Source organism: Mustela erminea, chromosome 1 (genome assembly GCF_009829155.1).
Source record: "Mustela erminea isolate mMusErm1 chromosome 1, mMusErm1.Pri, whole genome shotgun sequence".
Taxonomy (NCBI): domain Eukaryota; kingdom Metazoa; phylum Chordata; class Mammalia; order Carnivora; family Mustelidae; genus Mustela; species Mustela erminea.
Window position 1 is genome coordinate 51,518,018 of NC_045614.1, and position 21,101 is coordinate 51,539,118.

Below are 21,101 nucleotides of genomic sequence, written 5' to 3' on the forward strand. Positions count from 1 at the left end.
ACACTTTAGCATGAATTAGAAGATACTTATTAAGGGTTTCATATCCTAGACTGGAGTTTTTACCATCAGAAAGCATAGCTGCCCTCTTTCGGGTTCATCATGAAACAATCTTTCACCTCTTTTTATTTTTTTTTAAAGATTTTTTATTTGAGAGAATGGCAGAAGGAAGAGGCAAAGTGGGGAGCCTGACATGGGGCTCAATCCCAAGACCCTTGGGATCATGGCCTGAGCTGAAGGCAGATGTTAAACCAACTGAGCCACCCAGGCACCCCATCTTTCACCTCTTTATAAATCATTTCAACCTTTAACTATTAGGTCAGTAATCGGCAGAAATGGAAAGTAAAAGGACTATGTCTGTTTTCACCACTGTTTACCTACCAAGTGCCTGGCAGAGTACTTGCTTAAGTGGGCATTTAATATTTGCTGAATGGGCATTTAATATTTGTTGGCTTAGTTTTTTTTTTTTTTTTTAAAGATTTTTATTTATTTGACAGAGAGAGAGGGGAGGAAGCAGGCTCCCTGCAGAGCAGAGAGCCCCATGCGGGACTCGATCCCAGGACCCTGGGATCATGACCTGAGCTGAAGGCAGAGGCTTTAACCCACTGAGCCACCCAGGCGCCCCGGCTTAGTTTTTAACTATACCAAATTTGTGCTTGACCCATCATGTAGGTCAGAATATGTTCACGTGTGAGGTGAGGCATACAAGGGTAACTGTTGGGCACTTGGAAATTTTTTTTTTAAGATTTTTTTTATTTATTTGACAGAGAGATCACAAGTAGGCAGAGAGGCAGTCAGAGAGGAGGAAGCAGGCTCCCTGCTGAGCAGAGCCGGATGCGGGCCTCAATCCTAGGACTCTGCGACCATAACCTGAGGTGAAGGCAGAGGCTTTAACCCACTGAGCCACCCAGGCGCCCGTGCACTTGCAAATTTAAATGTTTAATATTAGTGAGCTAGCCATAGAAAAAGTAAGACACCCTTATTCTCTGCATAGCCTTTCCCAAGAAGTTTAGATGTTATGTGGGAATCTCGGGGATATGGTGAAGGTTTGAAAATTACATGAGAACAACCAAATTTCTGTACCTTGGTACTTTATCATTGTTTATAAGAGGCCTACTACTCTGTCATCCTTATACTTTTGTCTCAAGGCTAACAAATTTGCTAATCAGTTGTTAAGTTTAGTAGCTATTCAGCGATACTTTCTTTTTTATCAAACCATTTTCACTAGTAAGGATGGTATTCTAGTTTTTCTCAAGCCCAAATCCTTAATTTCTACATTAGAAATTAAAACTGAGAAAAATTTAATAGTAATAAATGCATCATTAACATTTTCATAGAAGTAACTATTTTCAATAGAGTAATACTGTTCTTTTCTTGGAATTCATTTCTCTTAAATGTCTGCCTCAATAGAAGGTAGCTGGATTTTTGTGTATTTTCTGTACTGGTTGAAATATAACTTATTTGCAATTTTTGTTATCTCACGTATTGGTCATTTGGAAAATACTAGTTCACCCAAGCTATATAAATCTCTCAGATGCTGACCCAATTCATTATATAATATGTGCAAATTAGATTAATACCACACCTAGCTCATTAAAAATGGGAGGGGAAGCACTGGGGTGGTTCAGTTGGTTAAGTGTCTGCCTTCGGCTCAGGTCCTGGGATCAAGTCCCACATGGGTTCCCTGGTCAGTGGGGACTCCCTGCTTCTCTCTTTCCCTTCCCCCCACCCCTGCTAGTGTGCGCATGTGTGTGGGTGTGCGCTCTTGCAAAAATAAGATTTTTTTTTTTTTTAAAGATTTTATTTGTTTATTTGACAGACAAAGATCACAAGTAGACAGAGAGGCAGGCAGAGAGAGAGGGAAGCAGGCTCCCTGCTGAGCAGAGAGCCCGATGCGGGACTCGATCCCAGGACCCTGAGATCGTGACCTGAGCCAAAGGCAGCGGCTCAACCCACTGAGCAACCCAGGCGCCCCAAAATAAGATCTTTAAAAAAAAAAAAAAAAAAAGTCCTTTTAAGTATTAGGAAGATGTGAAGCTCCTGATAGTGGATACAAGTTTTCCCCAAATTCTAATTTTCACTTCAGAGTTTGAGCTTTGTCATTAACAACTGCTATCAACTGTTTTCCCTGAAAGGTACACTTTTATGTTTGGAAAAATATCTGCCAGATAGCCAACTCTGACAGTCATTTAGGTAAAAATACCATGAAAAGAAAATAGCTAATTCCACTTGTAACTCAATTGCTTTTTTTTTCTTAAAACAACCACTGTAATTTAAACATGTAGCTGAAGTACTACATGTGGACTTTCTATTTCATCACTCACACTAAAGTTACATCCTAAAGGTCCAGATTACATAAAAGGATTTTACTGTTTTCACAAGGGAGAGACTCTCCAGCAGACTTAATGCTGAGCATGGAGCTGACATAGGACTCGAACCCACAACCCTGAGCCAAAACCAAGAGTTGGATGCTTAACAGACTGAGCCAACCAAATGCCCCTCACAAGGACATTTTTTTTTTTTTTAAAGATTTTTACTTATTTGACAGATTAGAAGTAGGCAGAGGAGACAGGCAGAGACAGGAGGAAGCAGGCTCCCTGTCAAGCAGAGAGCCTGATGTGGGGCTTGATCCCAGGACCCTGGGACCATGACCTGAGCTGAAGGCAGAGACTTTAACCCACTGAGCCACCCAGGCGCCCCATCACAAGGACATTCTTAAGTGGAACTGACACCACCCCTCTCCTTACCCTGCAAATGCATGGCAGTCAAGAATGACTACTACACTTTGGTGCCACTGTCTTGAGTAATGCCAAGATGCCAGCAGTTTTACCAACTTTTGCTTTTTCAAAATTAGTGAAAACATCTGTAGAACAGAGGATTTTAAGAAGTTTCTCAAGGGGTGGGTGGCTGGCTGGATCAGTTGGTAGAGCATGTGACTCTTAATCTTATGTTTGTGAGTTTCAGCCCCACAGTGGGTGTAGGGATTACTTTTAAAAAATAAATTAAAAATAAATAATATAGTAAAAACCTACTCAATGCTTTAACTGTTTCCAGGCATGTGTTTGCCAAGCTTTGACAGAACTCTCTTTGACTAGCTGATACGGGACAAATACATGGAAAATGAGCCCAGCCATTTTTGTAGACTCATCCATTTGTAAGGTTTAAACATACTTCTAACAAACCAGATATTAATGCAGACTTCATGTCTATACACAAATGTTTAATATGACAATGTATTATTTTTTAAAATGACACTGCCTTTTACTTTTCATCCAGCAGACAATCAGCAATGTCCACTCTGTATATAGCTTTTTGTAAATGTTATTGTGTAATTTTTTGTAAGACATTTATTTATTTGAGAGAAAGAGTCGGCATGAGTGGGGAGGGCCAGAGGGGGAGGGATGAGAGAATTGCAAGCAGACTCCCTATTGAGCAGGGAGCCTGATGGCAAGGCTGGATCTCAGTATCCTGAGATCATGACTGGAGCCAAAAATCAAGAGTCAGATGCACAAGTGAGCCACCCAGGTGCCCCAACTGTGTATTATTTCTCCAGCAATGTCATATAATAACTTGCCCTTTAAGATACTACAATAGCTTTTTCTTTTCTTTGGAGCTGATTCTGTGAGAGGAGTCTGCTGTATATTGGCTTAATCTTTTTAGCATTTTTAGACACAGATGGTGGCTCTAAGTTGACCAAGTAGTCATAATTATTTTAAGGCCAATGACCCATTCTTTTTTTAAATCTCTCTTATTTTGAAGCAATCTTTTTTAAATTTTAATTTATTTGACAGAAATCACAAGTAGGCAGAGAGGCAGGCAGAGAGAGAGATGAAGGGAAACAGGCTCCCTGCTGAGCAGAGAGCCCGATGCGGGGCTCGATCCCAGGACCCTGAGATCATGACCCAAGCTGAAGGCAGAGGCTTAACCCACTGAGCCACCCAGGCGCCCCTGAAGCAATCTCTTTAATGGGGATCAAACCTATAACCTGACATCAAGAGTCATGTGTTCTATCAACTTAGCCAGCCAGGTGCCCCACAAATGATCCATTCCTTAGAAAAATATAAATTGGTTTATTTTAGAATAAAGTTACTAAATTCTTAAAAAAAAAAAAAAAAAGGTGTATTTATATTTAAGAATTTCTTTTTTAGTATTTTAAGGAAATATCTGAAACACTGCAGGAAGACAACAGAATATACTTATGTTTAGGCACAAAAAGAACTACAGGATTTCAAAAAATTGCACAATATTGGGGGTTGCTGGGATTATAGAAGGTATAACCTAAAAACTAAGTTAATTTCTAAAAACAAATATTCACACCCTAAATGTACTGCTTAAGTAAATTTAAGAATATACTGCACCATTTGATTCCTTCTTATACTTAGCAACAGACACACAGCTATATATAAACACCATCCTGCTCTCAAGAAGCAACCTGAAAAAGTACGAAAAATCTCCAGTTACACAATTACTAATAAAATTATGACTGTCAGAAGTGCTATGACAACATTAAGCGAGTGATCCAATGTAGTAGAGCTGAGGACATCAAGAAAGGTTTCCTTCAGAAGTTTGTGCTGAGACAGTTCTTCTCAGTCACTGACATTCAGTTACTGAGTCCTTTAACTTCCTTTCCACTGTGATTGCCCCATCACTCTATACCAAACCACATTACCTCATGTCTGGACTGCTGTAAAAGAACCTTCAAATGTCTCCATCCCTGGAACTCATCTGGTATCCTGCAGTCAGATTAATTTCCTGAAAGGCGTTTCCATTAGAGAAAGGCAGTACCATATACTGGTAAGGAATACTGACTAAGCAAGTCTGACCAGAGTTCAAATTTGTGGTTCTTAATTTGTTGTAGTGTCTACAGAAAAGTTGTTCAACTTCTTTAGTTTCCTGCTCTGAAAGATGGGGTTTTATGTATTAGGACCACAATAAATACACTAGCAATGAGTTTGACATATTATGGGATACACTTTTGGCATTCAATGATTACTATTAGTTCATTTCTTCTAACCCAACTGTTTGCATTAGCCTTAGCCTATAGTACACAACAGATTTATGTTGTCATTATTTATTATAAAAAAGACGTTGTGGAGAGATTTTTAACAAAAGATCAGTAAAAAGAAAAAAGGTTATGAAGAGTGTTGAGTGTCGAGTGAGCTGACCAGAATCCATACACTAGAGGTGGGGCTGGTTAGCTGATAAAATAGCCAGCTGTATAAATGTGATCTGAAAATGTGTAAAGAACAAAAACAAAACTCAAAACTAAAAAACGGGGTGACTAAATACCAGGACAAGCTGATAAAAGTCAGTGATGACTATGAACTCTAGTCGTAAAGCTGGAAAACAGGATTATTAAATGTGACCATGACTCTGAGATATAATCAGAGAGGCAGAAATAGTCTCTCTAATCACCAAGAAGGTATATACCATGATACAGGAATAATCCATCAGGTTCAACCCTGACTTGGAAAAATAAATGTTTAATTCCAAGCTACTAACAGTTCTCTAATAATCCAGTTTCTTACCCACTCCATTAAGAATAGGGAATGATGGGGACGCCTGGGTGGCTCAGTGGGTTAAGCCGCTGCCTTCGGCTCAGGTCATGATCTCAGGATCCTGGGATCGAGTCCCACATCGGGCTCTCTGCTCGGCAGGGAGCCTGCTTCTCTCTCTCTCTCTCTGCCAGCCTCTCTACCTACCTGTGATCTCTCTCTGTCAAATAAATAAATAAAATCTTTAAAAAAAAAAAATTAAAAAAATTAAAAAAAAAAAAAGAATAGGGAGTGATGGATGCGGGCGGGGGGGAGAGGGAGTCTTCTAGAGAAGTAAGTTCTCCATTATAATAAAGTAGCATGTCACTAGATAAACTAACAAAATCAAGAATTCTCAACCTTTGAAGTAAAGGTGCTAGATTCTCAGACATATGACCTAATAAAATGCTCTAGAATTAAGATTGGCCTAAAATAGTCAAAGTACTCTTACCGTTATGATGCTGATTCCTATCATATTCCGGACTAACTGCTGCAAAGCATAATGTACCAAACTTCCTCTTTGCATAAAAAAATCAATGGCAGAGCACTCTCTGTTAGATGCTTAGCCTTTGGTTTCAGCTCAGTCATGATCTCAGGGTCCTGAGATCAAGCCCCATGTCAGGCTCTGAGCTCAATGGGGGAATCTACCAGAGATTCTCTCTCCACATCTCCCTTTGGCTCCCTGCTCCTTGCATGCGCGCTCTAAAAGCCTTTACAAAACCTTCAACTTTCTTAGGGAAGTAGAAGTATTTGATATACTTTTATCCTAAAAGTATAAGAAATATGGCTCTACTTCAAAAAGAGATAGGTAGCTGGTTTGTGGGGAAAAAAAAAAAATAAATAAGTAAAGCCCAAAGAAGTGAAGTACAGGAAGAGGAATGGTTCATACAGGAAACCAAAGGAAGAGGTCAGCAGTGGACAGATGCATTTAGAGACCGGAATGCCTCAGTCTCCTTTATAAATAGAATGAAGAGACTTAGGGTTAAGTATGAACCTAAAATTTCTCCATAAAAGGAGCCTGTGTCTGTGTTTTGTGGACTTAGCTATTATTTGAAAACCAATTTCACATATAAATTAATAAAACCAACATTTACTGAGTACCCAGCTCTGTGTACAGGCACTGGGGAATCAAAAGTAAGTCTCTGATTAATGCATTTAGTGGGAAAACAGACAAAAAGGCAATACTCTTGTTCAAAAATTGTATTTGGAGTATTTTAACATCCCTTTTACAAGAAAAACAATCTGACCTGCATGTTTCCAAAACTATCAAATATTACCAATCTTCTCCTCTTGACTTGTTTTTCCATTCATTTTTCTTAACATTCTTTTTTTTTTTAAATTTTATTTATTTATTTGACAGAGAGAAATCACAAGTAGATGGAGAGGCAGGCAGAGAGAGAGAGAGAGGGAAGCAGGCTCCCTGCCGAGCAGAGAGCTGGATGCGGGACTCGATCCCAGGACCCTGAGATCATGACCTGAGCCGAAGGCAGCAGCTTAACCCACTGAGCCACCCAGGCACCCCTCATTTTTTTTTTTTTTTGAAAGGAAAAAAAATCACCAAGTAGAAAGCACGGAATATTAGAAGTTTCTCTGAAGTTTTAATCATTTTTGTAGAATAAATAGGTATATAGCCTGAAGGCTGTATTTGCAGTATGATTCTTGGGCCCCCAACATCACAAGCAAATAAGGAACATGATATAGAATTCCAGTGCCTCCCACCCATCTAAAGTGGATTCAGAATCTCTGGCTGTAGGACTGGAAATCTGCATTAAATAGCAAGCCAACTACCTGTGTGCACTGACAGATTCCTATCCTAACAGTCTCATATTCTGAGAAATCTTTAAAAAAAAATTGTCTTTTAAAAATATAACAAATTTACAACATGCTGTATTAGCAGATAAAAATATTTTGGTGTTAGGATGTATCAATTTATACTTTATCAGGATGCAACTTAAACTTTGTGACAGGTTCCTAACAAGATGTGGTATGTAAGGTCTGGTGTCCTCTGATCAAGTTTCTCCAAAAATGAAAATTTGTAGGACTGAAATACAGGGCTGCTTTCATTAATATCAGATATAGTCCTATTCCTAACTAAATTTCTGTCACCATTACACGGTTTAATGAAATCCCACTTTCCTAAAATTCATTATGCATTCTTTTTTGAAATCCAAACTAGTCAACACTTGCTTTTTTAACACACTGTTGGCCAAGGCAAGTTTAGCCTTGTTCAACTTAGCTTTCAGCTAGGTACAACTATAGTACAGAAAATAGGTTAAACAAGCAGGGAAAAGATTAAACTAAACAGGCCAAGTTTAGTTTTGTTTAGTTTTGTTTCCTAACTAACTAACAAGTTTAGTTTTGTTTCCTAACTGCTCAGTACGAAGAGAAAATTATCAATGCATATTAAGTATTCAGCAACCCACAACACAACTTTTTGGCTACAGCTACAATGTACACAGTGGCAATTTAAATTATATCAAGTTGAAAATTCAGTTCTTTAGTCAGAGTAGCCACATTTCCAGTGCTCAATAGTAATACATGGTTAGTGGCTACCATACAGGTTGGCAAAAATGCAGAACATTCTATTGGACACTGGTAACCTAAAGCACTAGGAAGCATACATCCAAAACTGAGAGACCAATAACCTATCAAACCTTAAAAGACATTGACATGTTGCTCTTTCCATTTTACTTAGGATTGGCTAGCTATCAGGGAATACACTAGGAGCTTGGTGGTACAAGACTTAACAAGAACCTGTGACCTCAAGCAGCTCAGAATAGGAGAATTTAAACAAGCAATGACAACCTGAGAAATGCTGATTCAACCTAGTATCAGATGAAAAGCACTGGTAACCTTTCTTTAGGGGTGTCAGGCTTCTGGGAAGATAGACAGAAGGCAAGATCATAGGGTAGATGGTATTTGAGTCTTAACAGTCTTGGAGTAAGAAGCACCAAGGGTGCCACCTCAGAAGGAACCAGCCTACAAAGAGGTAGGGCAATGACACTATGATTTGGGTAAACAATTCAGTATGACTGGAGCGGTAGTGTTTGAGGTATATGTAAAAAATTGTAGCAAATGAAAAAGCTGTTAAGACAAGGTCAGCCCATTGAGGGGCCTTGTATATTACTCTCACGTTGATGGAATGCATCCTATAAGTAGTTAGGAGCTAGTAAAGGAGTTTCACCATTTTCACCTCTGTATGTTGGGACAACTGTCTAAGCAACATGTTTGATGGATCAAAAGACAATACCGGGGCGCCTGGGTGGCTCAGTGGGTTAAGCCTCTGCCTTTAGCTCAGGTCATGATCTCAGGGTCCTGAGACCGAGTCCCACATCGGGCTCTCTGCTCCGCAGGAAGCCTGTCCCCACCCCGCTTCACCCGGGTCAAATAAATAAAATCTTTAAACAAACAAAAAATGATGATACCACAGGCAGACACCAGTTTGGAAGCTATCAGCATTACAGCAATTGAGCCCAGTTACTAACTGATGAGAACAGAAATAAAAACATGGATCGAGAGGTATTCAAAGGAGGGAAAACGGAGGTGTTGCTGAACCTCATATCCAATTCTTAGTAAGGCAGTAATCAAGGTCATCTGACTGTGAAGAGATCAACGGGTGGAATCCTAGCTGAGGAAAAGGATAAAGTGTAAAACAAGGTAAACATTCAAGGAGAAATAAATACATAACTGGGTAAGAGTGAGGCCTCTCCTCAAACTGGGTAGCCTTAATTGGCAGAAAAACTGATCTGTCTGGTTTCATGACTCACTGGGCTGCCAAAAACAGGAGAGGAGAAAGCCACTACTATGTCTGGGGATTGAAAGAGCAAGTACAACAAAAGCAACATGCGCTCAAAGTAGGAGTGCGAGTTGCTAAGATCCCTAACCAAAGGGACGCTAGGAAAGGGCCTAGAATTTTAAGATTAATATTTAATTTCAAATGCTATACTTGGTTGGTGTCAGCAAGATTCTCAAATGGGGTGAGTAAAAAAACCTCCAATCACTCTGCCTTTAACCTCCCCTTTACCTACAGGAAAAATACTACAAGAAGGATCTTAAGTAGTAATAACACGCAGTCTAGCTGCTTAAAATCAGCCCAAGGTGAATGCTTGGACTCCTATTTCCTTCCTCTACCCCTATTATAATTACTTTGTGACACAAACTCAAGTCTGTGGGAAGAGAGAAATCTTACACCTGCTCAATCCCCTGCAGGACAACGCCCAGCCACCAGGTTAAGCCTGGGCAAAAAAGTCCCGCCCACAATCGAGAAGGAGCAACTCGACTTGGAGGCGATGACGAGATCGCGGGGGAGGGAGGGATTCTTCTAGGCCCAGGGCGGTCCTTAGGAGACAGGAGGCAGCAGAGAACTCCCATAAAGGTATTGCGGCACTCCCCTCCCCCTACCGAGAAGGGTGCGGCCTTCTCTCCGCCTCCTCCACTGCAGATCCCTCAGGATTGCAGCTCGCGCCGACTTTTGGAGAACATGCACCTCCCTCCCACAAACCAGCAAGACCGACCCCCGCTCTTTCCCCCACCCCCGCGACTCCGAGAGCAGATCCGGATCGTCTCGTCCTTCAAGCGGCGGACGCCCGGGGCGGAGCCGCGGTCGCCACCACCCAGAAGCCTCGGCCCAGCAGCCCGCCTCCGCCTTCAGCGCGCGCTTCCTGCCACGTTGCGCAGGGGCGCGGGGCCAGACACTGCGGCGCTGGGCCTCGGGAAGGACCGTACCAACGACCGCCTCCCCGCCACCCCTGCTGACCCGCTCAGTGGTTTCGCTCATTTGGGACCCGAGCCAATGGCATGGGGCCTTTCCCCGGGCTTCAGCAACCAATCAGATGCCGAAGCTGAGCAGGCGGCGGGTAAACCGACTCCCTCCAAGGAAGGGGCGGGTGGCAGGACGCCCGCTCGGAGGCACTTTCACTGACCCTCCACCCCCCGCGGGAGGTCGACCGCGCCCGCTCCTCCAACTCTCTCCCCACCCCATCTACCTACCCATCCCACCCAGGGAGCAATGCGAGCGTGCCCAGGCGACTGCGCACTCCCGAGGCTGTAACTGACAGGCGCTTTACTCCAACCAAAACACGCCATTTGTGTTTTCACACACGGCGGGAGGAGAAGCGGCCAATCAGTAACAAGAGGTGAGCCGGAAGCGCTCCTCCCTGCATGAGCAATGGCTCCGTCTGGATTCGAGCCTTTTCCGCTCTTCTCCCTCCCCCTCTGGTTGCCGCAGGGCGGGCCATACTCCTGTCTGCCTCTGACCACCTCCTTCCCTTCCAGCCTAACAAACGTTATACTCCCTACTGCCCGCGGGGGGAAGCGACCCCTCTCTCTCCGTCAGACCGCCTCAACCACCCATCTCCCTCCGATCCACCGGGCCCCCCTCCCACCAGAGTCCCGCTCCCCTACCTAGCCGAGGCTCTCTGAGGAGCCGGAGCCCCTGAGCACAGCCTCTTCTCTAGGCGGCCCCGGCGGCTTCCGCGGATTGGCGGCGAACTGGCCAATGGGTGCGGGGCGGTGGGCGGAGAAGCCAATGGCGCGGCGGGAGGGGGCGTGTCCCGGGTGCCCCTGGCGCCGGCGGTGGGAATCCCCGTGCGGTCAGTGGCGTTTCCGCTCGGGCAGCGGGCTGAGTGAGCTGCCGCCGCCGCCGCCGCCGCCGCCGGGGGAGGGGCGGCCGCCGCCCGCCTGCGCTGAGAGACTCACGCAGCCCCAGTCCCGCCAGTCCGCCAACACTGTAGTGCCGGCCCCCCCCTTCCTTCCCTGGCCCTTCCCCCTCCCCGCCTTTGGCTCGCTCCGCCTTTCTGCCCCCCACCCCCACTTCACGGGCACGGGCCATTCCCGGCCAGGAAACGCCGTGGCGCCGCGTTGGGCCTAACTCGAGTCCTGCTGCCTCCCGGGAGTGCTGTGCGCCGCAGCCCGGGCCCAGGCCCCGGCAGCGCCTGGGACAAGGTAAGGGTCCGACAGAAAAGAGAGACCTATTCTCACGACTGGGCCCTGGGGGAGGAAGGGTCACCTCCTCCGTCTCCCCGCGCTCGCTCTTTGGGACGTGGGCCTGGCCCTCTCCAGGCTTTTTACAGGAGGATGCTGCCCCTTCTCATCCCGCTCGCTGCCCCCCACACACCATTGCACCCCTATTTCCCAGGGAGAGAGGCCCCCTTCGTAATCTAGTCGACCCTACTCCCCTTTTCATGTCTTTCCTGGGTCAGGACGCTTCCCCTCCCCCACGCCTCTTCACCCCTTTTCCTGGGAACTGCCTACTCCACGTTTACCTTTTACTTGAGGATAGGCCTCTCCCTGCCCTTCTCTAAAAACGCACAGGCATACTTTTTTTCCCCTCTCCCCTAGCCCCCACCCCAACCCCCTTTCGCGCGGCCTTGTGACAACTCTGATCTGGGGGAGGCCTCTATCCCCCCCTCCATAATGTTCCTGGACGCCTTCAGTATCGTTCTTGGGTCCCCATCTCAAATGATTGCTTCTTTTCCCACATTAAAGACGTTACCTTCGCCACCCCCACTTCACATTCTTGGGCATACAGTGGCGTATGCCCCCGTATCTGAGATAGCCTCATTGAATTTGTAGGGTTCGAGCCTGGAGTTGAGCCAGTTTGTGTCGTTTTTCCTGCCTTGGGCGTGGAGAGCGATCATTTGAGAACGTCCTTAAAAGCAGAAAAATTTACGCTTTATGAATTCCCTTTCCCTTTGCGTGGAAGCCAGGGATGTAAGGTGAATGGTGGTAAGAAAAAGCCCTGGTTTTTTAAGTAGGTGAATCGCACGAGAGGGAAAGTTGAACTGTTGGGAAAGCCCCTTCTATGCTAATTTATTCTATAGAGCGCCTTTGCTTGTCTGACTTAGAAGCAGTAACTGGTCTTTCCCTAGGATACTGATGCTGCAGCCAGCTCTGCTGGTTTGGGTCAGGGGTGCGTGTATGACCTGCATTTTCTGCTTTCTCATGTTACTTGTGCAATGTGTTCACCAGTAACTCATTTCTTACCCAGAGCTCAGGGTTCCATTGGGCTTTGTCTGTACTTTAGTACATTTCTCCAATTTTCTCCGTGGTCATAGTACTGAAGAGTCCTCAGGTTCTCTGGGAATTTCCTTTATAACTTGACTGAACAACTTGCTTTTAAATGACATATTTGTGATCAAGGTCATATTTACATTTTTTGTTGTTGAGCAGATGTTGCATAGCTATACTTTTGATTGGGGAGGATCCAGCTGAGTTGAGTGTTTAGAGATTTTCAGGAGAATGTTTGTGAATTGCGAGAAAATTTCTTGATGGTTAATTTTATGTCATTAATGGTTTTAGGTCACTCTGAGAGAAAAGTTGTAAGTGGTAATTTTAGATGTGTGAAATGTGGATATGAGCAAGGACTGAAACAAGAATATTCACATAATCAGAGGTTTCTGGGCCTCTTGGAGGACACAGGAAATTTTTTTTACTGGATTTCTTCCAGTTTTCTCAGGAGGATCATTAGTTTTCTAATGTTGCCCCAAATTCTGGCCCTTTATGGGATTAGAGTCTTCAAGGTTTACTCATACTGTCATGTTTAGAAAAATGGATTATGTCCTTTGATAAGACACAGGGCTCTGTCTCTAGCTGCAAATTTAAATTTGACTATAAAGAGAGTGTTTGGGAAATTGGCCTTTTAAAGATGAAAACTTAATCTTCACTTCTTCGTTGCTGGCTTAATTTAAAAATGGATATTTGGAATTTATTTGGTGAATTTTGATTTTTTTTGGTAAAAGGTTTTGGTTTAAAACTAAAAGGTTGACCTTAGGATTGTTTGGTTCTTAAGCATAATTCCAGCCTTTCTGGCATAGAGCACTGGTCCAGAAAAAAGAAAAAAAGAGTGTGTAAGGAGTGGGGGTGGGGTAAGGAGAAGGTTGTTTCTTTGGGTTGGATCACAGGGGTGAGTATACAAGGCAGCAGCAGCTGCTGGCTCTGGAGCTCTGGTTGCTACGTGAGAAGCTTGAGTAGTGCTGGCTGCTGTCTCCAGGGAAGGACAGCAGTGCAGCGTCCATTAATGCTGTTGGCTGCAGGGAGCTGCACTTAGGCGATGGCTGCTTCAGGACCAAGAAGAAACCTTGCTTTCCTGGGAATTTTGACTGCTGAGCTGGTTTTGCATTTTATTGGTGGGGAGATCAGAGTTAGCAATTCATAACCTTCTACCCATTTATGGATATTAGCATCTGGAAATGCATCATAGTTAAAGAATCTTCTTGTTTGGTTTTTGTTTTTGTTTTTGTTTTTGTTTTTTTGGCAGATTTTCACTTTTTGCCTGAGGATTTATGCTTGGATAGGTCTGAAAGTTCCATTAGAGTTTTAATTTTTCAATCCATTTAAAACCAAAGTAATAAGAATTTAAGGATCTTCCAGAGCACCAGAATGGGAAAACCCAGTTCTTTTTTCTGCAGCTGACATGTTTCCTCCATCACTTTAATTATTGAATTAATTTTGATATTTTGTTGTCTGTGTGCCTCCTTCCTTCTCTCAAGTTGTTAGGCCACATCTACCTTATGGAATAGATGTTTTGCTAACCATATTACTACATTTGGAATTGTAAACTCTAAAAAGAACGGCTCTTTTGGAATGATTTCTAAATATTAATCTCAGAAGTATATTCTTAATTTCTGTATTAGTATAGACTTCTCTCGACTAGATTATTCTTTTGGCATTTGACCTATAAAATTGATTTCACTATATATGTGTCAGATGTAGTCTTGTAAGATCACAAGGATGTATGTTTGTCCATGATCCATTTGAATAAAGGATGGGCCAGAAGGAATACTCAGAAATCGAGTAAGTCTGGAGTACAGGATACTTGAAAAGATAGCATCTGAACCCCTTATATGATCTCCCCTTCCCCCTCAGCTCTTGCACATTAGGCAGATCTTTGATTAGGCACAACAGTTTGAGTATGGAAATACTTGAAGGAAAACCACCACCCAAATATACCACCACTTACATAGTATCTAACAGATGTCAATGTGTTTTCGTCCCCCCACCCCTCCAAGACTCTTGTATCCTACTTTTTCCCCCCAGAATTTTGATATTTTCAGTTTTGTGTAAATGTACTTAAATCCCACAATCATCTATAATGTGTAATCTGACTCTGGCATTTGTGGCAGGGAACCAAAAAGAATAAAAATGAGTTTTGTCATTCACAAATGTGGCTTGCATTGTCTCTCGGTGATACAAACCAGACTAATGAAATAGAACCTTTAATGAATAATATTTTACGTGGGCTTCTTATTAGTATTACATAAAAGATGTCATATCAAATAAAGATGGTTTCACTCATAATGGCTGTTTAGCATAGCTTAGATATAAATGTAAATGTCTTTTAGTTTTTTTGTTGTTGTTGGTTTTTTTTTGTTTTTTTTTAAAGATTTTATTTATTTATTTGACAGAGAGAAATCACAAGTAGATGGAGAGGCAGGCAGAGAGAGAGAGAGAGGGAAGCAGGCTCCCTGCTGAGCAGAGAGCCCGATGCGGGACTCGATCCCAGGACCCTGAGATCATGACCTGAGCCGAAGGCAGCGGCTTAACCCACTGAGCCACCCAGGCGCCCAAATGTCTTTTAGTTTTAAATTACTACATAACATGAAAGTTACCTTATAAAATAATTGCTTTTTCACTTGTATTTTCTGTTGTTTGGAACCCTTTGTGATCTTGATGTAATCATTTTCTGAAAGATCATAGAGGCCCTTTTCATAGGATTTATTTAACAGTATGCTTGAAAATTTTTATATATTCTGATACTGTTTTGTGTCTAGGAACTTACATACTTTCTGAACTTATTCTGGCCTTTCTAGTGGAGGGTTGACATCTCATTTTTTGCTTTTGGATAGGAAAGTAATATATTGCAAAATGGAGATGTGCAGACAACCACTCTTACCTTATCCTCTTCGTGTTGAGATAACTTAATGAAAGATAAGGCCACAGTTAACAATCATTGGATACATCTTATTATTGAAAATTTGATTGTGATCTAGAATAAAATTTTCTTCTGATTTCTGGTTCAGCTCTGGTGATTTGTCAGCTCAATCTGAAACTAACAGGCTTAGAAGTGGTGAATTTTATTTATAAATAAACTTCCAGGTATTGAAAACTAAAACTTATTGATAGAGATATTTCTTTAAGACAGAACTTAACTTTGAACTCTGTAAAATATATAAGATAATGTATATTTAGTAATACAACTGGTAGTTATTTGAAATTTGATAAAAAACACCCTCTCAGGGGTGCTTGGATGGCTCAGTTAGTTAAGCTTCCTGTTTGATATCACCTCAGGTCTGGATCTGCTCAGGTCAGTGAATTCAAGCCCTGTATTGGGCTCTGTGCTGGGTGTGGAACCTACTTGGGAAAAAATCCTTTCTGAGGCAGTCCTTAGAAAATAAATATAATGCGTCTGTAATAGACAAGGATTGGTACTGTTCCTTACTGCCAAAAATCCAAACTATGTGATGAAATGGTACTTTTAACCTCTAACTTGCTGTAGCAATTGATCACTCTTGTGGTAAAGATTCAGAGAAATTCATGAAAGATAAAATACCATTTCTTTCATTTATCAATATGTATTTTGTTAAATCATTTAGAATCTTATGAAAAGTGTCCTATTGTATATTCATTTCTAAATTGATATCCAGTAATGGGGGGGAGGAACCGTTAGAAAGCATCACTTTAGAAAAAGCTCTTAACACTTTATGAAGGAAACCATGAGAGATAATAAAGAAACAATGAAGCTAAACCTCAGCCTACTTTATAGGAGCCTTCACTGAGCAAAGGATTTGTAATCCCATCCTGTTTTACTCAGTTTTTCCATCATATTGATTTTGTTTGCTGAATACCTCAAGGAGAGATGTAAGGGTCATGTTAAGTATCTTTGATATAAAGGCAAGGAAAAGGAATTTTTTGCATATTGGAATAGTATAGTCGTATTGTTAAAACACTAAGAATATTAGCGAGTTTTGCTTTATGTATATGAGTGTTGGTTTGGTCTGACGGCTTTCTCTTCTGTGCTTTGCTGTCTTCCTTGTAGTCTGAGAATTTTCAGAGTTTAGATGGCAAATTGAAGTAGTGAAAATCATTTCCTAAGCTATGTTGGTTATGTATATACACCCAGAGCTGGGGATACGCTTTGGCCTATGTTATAAATCATAAAATAAGTAGTGAATATAAGAATTTGTAAGAATTTGTTTCTGTCTGGGGATTCAAGTTTTTGATGTGCTACCTAATCAAGGGAAAATGCCGAATTCCTTGCTGCTCTGCTTGAAAAATAGATGGAAGCATGGGAGGAGCCTGAGACTTCTGCAGCAGGATTTGGTCTGAGTAGAAAAGGAAGATTTTTGTTTCAAATTGCCAGCTGCTTATGTCAGACTGACTCCCTTATTATGCTTTTAGTTGGCCTGTCAATATGGCCAAACAGCTAGATAAGTGCGGGGCAGGACAAAGGGCTCTTTACACAGCGGGGAGGCAGTGTTGGTGGGGGAAGGGCAAGAGGTAGGAAAGGCAGGAGGAGGAGGTTCTTTTTCCTTGGGAGATTATTCAGTTTGGCATACAATTAAAGAAATCATTTATAGTTCTCACTCCAGCATTGAATTTGTGCCAACTATATAGTCTTAACCCCAAATTTAGTATGTCTCTGAATATCGGGTAGGGACCCATAAAAAACTAAAGCTTTTTATAGGTTAAAAGAAAACAAATCCCATGCACTCCACCCTCCTAAATATAAGCCACCTCCTGAGGAAACCAGTTCTAGAGCATCTGACAGCTGAATTCTTGTTAAGAAATGAAAATGAATATTTTACCTGCATAAAACTTTCACGTTTATATATATATATATATATATATATATATATATATATATATATAGTCTTTATTTAGATTGGGATTAGACCAGAATAGGTAGAATAATTTGTTTCACTTTGTGAAGTAGTTGCATATTGTTAGCTCCAATTTTATTTTATTTTTTAAGATTTTATTTGTTTAATCTCTACACCCAGTGTGGGGCTTGAACTCATAACCTCGTGATCAAGAGTCACATGCTCTACCTACAAGCTAGCCAGGTGCCCCTGTTAGCTCCAGTTTTAGACCAGTAATATGGAGAGCACCCTACAGGATATGAGTGTTGGATTGCCATCGTAGAAAATGCTTACTGAAGAAAGGCTCCTTATTTGTCTCATCCCTACTTCTTGGAGAACCTAATACTCCTTGGAAATTACTCCCAAGGTGCCCTCTCCCCTTTTTAGGTTAGGCACAACCTACTTTAGTACATTTATACTCAGCTCCCAAGCAGAAAGTGGGGTGGTTGCATCTAGCTTGTTAGAGATTTGGCAGTTACCTGGCCCTTAAGCAAAATCACAATGAAATATTTCAAAGCTTGGGCCCTTTTTGAATTTCTGTTTTGTTTTTAAGATTTTATTTATTTATTTGACAGAGACACAGCGAGAGAGGGAATGCAAGCAGGGGAAGTGGGAGAGAGAGAAGCAGGCATCCTGTCTGCCGCTAATGGAGCCCAATGCAGGGCTGGATCCCAGGACCTGGGATCATGACTTGAGCCAAAGGCAGGTGCTTAATGACTGTGCCACCCAGGCGCCCCTCTTTTTGAAGTTTTTATTAAAATGTTAAACTTGTGTTCCAAACAGTATTTTTAGTTAGTTTTATTTATGTATGTATTTTTTAAGATTTTAAGAAATCGCTACACCAACCCTGGGGCTCGAATGAATCCACAACCCTGTGATCAGGAGTGCATGCTCCACTGATCCAGCCAGATGCCCCTATTTTTAGTTACTTTTAAAATAAATGTCAAACAGTACATGTATGCCAGTTCCTTCAAAAACAATACGGATAAAAGAATTGCATTCACATATAAATTAGATTAGCAGTTATTGGGACTAAAAAAGATTCCTCTTTTATAAAGGACTATATGCTAAGGTTTTTTTAAATGCTTAATATATTTTAAGAGAATTTAGATTTTGGAAATAATTGGTTTGAACTGTTTTCCAAGAGTGTACATCTGTTACTTGCATTGAGGTACCACCTGTGTTGCAGTGTTATTAAACTAGCCTTAATGCTTTGCCTTCTATCCAAACTGTGCAGGCAGAGGTAAAGTGAACTGGTAACTTTTGCTCATGGTTTTGGACCTTGTGACTGTTAGCAAAGAAGGGATGTTTTAGCTTAACAGAATAACTAGAAAAAAATGGTCTTTAATGCACTTTTTTTTTTTTTAAAGATTTTATTTATTTGACAGAGAAATCACAAGTAGGCAGAGAGGCAGGCAGGGAGAGAGTGGGAACCAGGCTAGGCTCTCTGCTGAGCCCTGACATCATGAGCTGAGCTGAAGGCAGCGGCTTAACCCATTGAGCCACTCAGGTGCCCCTTTAATGCACATTCTAATATTAAGCAAACCTGATCAAGCTTTGTGTCATTTCCCTCTGTAAAAGAAAGATGTGTGTTACCCACTTAACATTTTTTTTTAAAAGACTTTATTTATTTATTTGACACAGAGAGAGAGCACAAGCAGGGAGAGCAGCAGAGGGAGAGAGAGAGAAGCAGGCTCTTTGCTGAGCAGGGAGCCTAAGGTGGGACTTGTTCCCAGGACCCTGGAATCATGACCTGAGCTGAAGGCAGACACTTAGCCGACCGACTGAGCCACCCAGGCTCCCAACATCATATTTTAGTATGTAATAGCTTTTGTAGTAATGATACAATGTTTTGACCTGAAAAGGAAAATCTGAGTGACTAATTTCAATTGCCATTAGTTAGAAGGTTTTTTTTTATTAGTGAAATAGCAACAACATGAAGTTTAGTGAACTATATTTTATATTACCATAAAAATTTAGGGTAGTCATTTCTTCTCTTTATAATTTGCTCACGTGGATTATTTCCATAGATTTGTGGGATGAAAATAGAAGCCATCTAGCTCAAAACCTGGCCTCCATTCCAGGTCGTTTTCTCTACATGAACCTCATTGCTAGCATTAGAGTAAACATCTTTTCACACACATATGCATGTACACATAAACCCCTCTTCCCAAATAACTAGAAATCTCTTCATCTTGAGTCCTTGAGCTGCTGTTACCTGAATCTTGCCAAAGGCTCTAAAAAGTTGGGGGAGTGGTGAGAGGGGCAAATTTTGATCTCAGAGGTTTTGATAACTGCTTTGGTTCCCCGAACAGCTAATCTGATTTTCAGTGAGATCTCCAGCAGTAGACGAGAATGGAGGTGAAACACAGCACTGTACCTCATCTTGCCCGTGCAGCTGCTCCACCTTATTTCCTGCTATTATTATCTCACAACGGCTCTCCCCAGCAAAAAAGGAACTAGGACAAAGGGGGAAAATTGGATGGACTCATAGGATTTTTTATTATGGTTAGGTTGTGGCTTTGTTTATATGTATTTATGTACAAAGTTAATTTGTTCTTAAAAGTCAGTAGTGAAAGATTTTATAACTTCAATATCTTCCACTTTGTTTCTTAATAAACCATTTCAGATTCTTAGCCTTACAGGGAAAAAAAATGTTTTTAAGCATATTTAATTTCATTGGCTATTCACACAGTCATTATTACCACCAGATGCCACTTCATTAACTTGAAGAAAGGGAGAAATCTCTTATATGGATAATGTTTGCAGTTTTATTGGGAATTACTTATTTGTGTAACATAGACCTATGACTAAAATAAGGTTAAAAGTTAAAACTTTATATATGTTTATCCCTTTACCTTAGTGGAGGTGAAATTGTTTGCATACAAATTTTTCATCCCTCAGTTCTTTCTTCAAGTTGCATAATTTATTTTTCTTCAAGACTTCTCTTTCCTATATCACCACCCCAAACAAAATTTATTTTTATCATTTTTGTCTTCTTTCCCCACTCCTGAAATATGAAGAGTCAAATAAAACCCAGTAATCTAATAAATTGTGTGTACTGCTGAGTAATAGTGAGGGATTATTTCATAACTCTTTAGAAATTATGATCTGGTTAGGATATTCTAGTATCATGTTAGCATATTTTGTATTGTTAACATGTTATTTTTAACATATGTCCATATGGATCTCATTGTTTGATATTTGCACCCATTGTTTGTCATTTTGTATGAGGTTGTTGTAGTCCTTTTCCCCCTCCCCCTCTGATCTCCATGGTTTTTTATTCTGGCCCTGTTAAAATCTTTGGCCTATGTTGGAAAATTCTGTTTCTTTCTGCCAACCTCAGTGCATGCCACAACACATACAATTTGTACTCTCACATCTCTGTGAAGGAGGATGATCTCTAGTTAATAAGCAACTGTTAGGGCATTCGCAGTATCCAAGGAGGGTTTTATTTAAGCGGAAGGACCTGTTGGCAGTTAGACTGCATATGCATTTATGTTACATTTTCCTTTATTAATGCAGGCTGTTGAAAGTTGACTTGTTTTATAAGAGTAACCAGACAGAAGGGGAAGAGACACAGGATATCGTTACTTTAAAAAAAAAAAATGTTTATTATGATAAAGTTTGGGTTAGACTCTAAAGGGCACTTTTTTAAACTTTAGTTCTAAAGACAAAAGATTTTAACCTCCTAAAATAGAACAAAGAAAAA

General features: G+C 41.4%; 1 protein-coding gene across 15 annotated transcripts in view; it reads left to right on the top strand.

The window, feature by feature from the left end:
- The first annotated feature begins 11,113 nt into the window (after window positions 1–11,113).
- SETD5 (SET domain containing 5) overlaps window positions 11,114–21,101 on the top strand; it is an 84,952-nt gene continuing 74,964 nt past the window's right edge. For 8 of the 15 annotated variants that reach the window (XM_032326162.1, XM_032326144.1, XM_032326178.1 and 5 more), the window contains exon 1: window positions 11,115–11,474. The gene's annotated coding sequence lies outside the window, so the exon portion shown is untranslated. Of the gene's footprint in view, window positions 11,475–21,101 lie in introns of all 15 variants that reach the window. The other 7 variants (XM_032326128.1, XM_032326110.1, XM_032326170.1 and 4 more) reach the window with 1 other exon arrangement.